The sequence below is a fragment of the Perna viridis genome, chromosome 12 (genome assembly GCF_037379345.1).
Source record: "Perna viridis isolate PV_CMFRI_1.1 ecotype Kerala chromosome 12, ASM3737934v1, whole genome shotgun sequence".
Lineage (NCBI taxonomy): Eukaryota > Metazoa > Mollusca > Bivalvia > Mytilida > Mytilidae > Perna > Perna viridis.
The window spans coordinates 12,641,407-12,643,657 of NC_142456.1; positions in this window are offsets into that span (position 1 = coordinate 12,641,407).

A 2,251-nucleotide genomic window follows, 5' to 3' on the forward strand; every position below is an offset into this window, starting at 1 on the left:
CCTTGTACGTGTGTAGGCCATTTCAGAAATGGTGAATATTTGCCGTTGCCTCTTTTTAGATCTTCTTTATATATATAAATATTTGATTGTAATGGTGCAGTGCTAATGAACGGTTACTCCTTGAAACACGTGTACAGCATTTTGAAATTTGCAATATATATGATTTGTGATCTTGTATTCGATAACCAGTCTCCGAGTGTATTCACGAACCAAGTAGTCCGACTCTTCTGACCCCGAAAAATATCATATTTTATTTACCATATTTATCAAAATTTGCAGTAATACAAATTTCTAAATACCTAAAACGATGAGGCCTCATTCCTTATTGCATATGGTATAACCTCTCCATGATGGATTTGGCTTCCTATTTCGATATTTAAAAAATGGTTTTGAGTACTTCTTGTATACATTAAATAGTTGGATGTAGGTCTTCCTATATATTTGATTGAAATGCTGCCGGTGAGAGGTTACTCCTTGAATCACGTGTACAGAATATCGAAATTTGCAATATATAAGATTGATACTTTTATATTATTATGTTATAGACATTGATCGGAATTTTTTGCATTTACATAGATGTTGAAGAGTAATCAAGGGAACCAAGGTTATAGGGTAATCAAAAGAATGTAATCCAGGGACAATGACCAGACATGGAAAACAGACATACACAACAAAGAACATAAAGTAACTAAAATCATACAAACAAAGTAACAAAAGTAAATGAGCAACTCGGACTCCACTAAAAACTGGGAGCATGGACCAGGTGCACCGGTAGGGTAAGAAATTTATTGATATTTTGCATTTATGTTATACAATGTAGACAATGATCGGTATTTTTGTATTAATGTTATAGACGTTATTCTTCGCTTCATGGATTTTTGATGGAAACCAGACAGACGACAAAAATAGGAATATGAAATTCTTAAAATTTCAATTCCATACCCATATAAAAGTTGATATAAGTACCATATCGTACTGTGAAGTGCTAAGATAGATCAGTTTATTATTTAGTAAGGCTTTAGAATAACAATAAAGTAAACAGAATAATGATTGAACCGGGTAATTGACCCTGCGGAAACTTGTCACATGTAAGTTGTTGAATCGTTCAATATTTAAATCATTGCTGACCTGTGTATACAACAGGCCACTTACATCATTCACATGTTGAATGCAACATTAATTGTATTGGCCTGAGATTCAGAGCAGAATCACATATAGAATGAATATTTTAATCATAGCATAAGGTCATATTAAAGGACCGCATCATGAGTTTCATATTAATAAAGTTTTTTTATTCCAACTTATAGAATTAAGTAGACTATGTTGTTAAATGGCAAAATTTGAATTCTTAAATGTAGCGCTTGATAATTCTGTTTATATGTGGTGTTTTATTGTTTCATTGCAACTAAAAGACACAGGTTCACGCAAAATTTGTAATGCTTCTAGTACATTGCAGTCCACGTCCTCCATTGATGGTATGTTGTCAGATTGTAAGTTTTTTTTCTTGCACCCTGTTGCAAATCTGATTTAATCAACATAGTTATATAGTTTACTTTCAATCGGGGTTCCTTAAGAAATCTCAAATCTATTTCTTTACCTTGTAAGATAAATCTTAATAACTGGTATACGTTGCCGACGCTACACACTGAAAATTACGTAAAAGGAGACCATTTTCATCATTCAAAATTGTGAAGCTGTTATCTAAGGAGATAATGGTATACAAATTTGAATGTAAGCTATATTCTATATAATGGTATGTCTTACGCATGTTTACAGTTACCTGGTATGCTTGTGGCGTTGTGTGCATGCAATCTAATGTATCGTTCTCGTGTACCGGAAGTTGTAGGGATGCTCACTGATCATTAACGGTGACCAAATCATTTTTCCTAAAATCAGTCAGTACGTACACTTGTACCGTATACTCGTACTTAGAAGAAAATGAATGGAATGAAAAATGTAAAAATGTTTGAAACACTTAGAATTATAAATAAAAGACATGCTTTAGTGAGTTCAAAAGTAACTTATTTGCATGTTAATTGAATTGCTGCTAAACATATGAAGAAAGGATACGTGTACCAACATTTATATGAAATAATAATCTGCTACAAAATTGTTGTTGAATTGGATATAAAACCGCATGTTCATCAGCGAAGTTTTAGAAGATTTGTAGTTCTAATTATATAAAAACGTCAGATACAAATAGTCATTTATATGTCGACCTTGAAGTTGGCAAGACAAATAAGATCCAAGG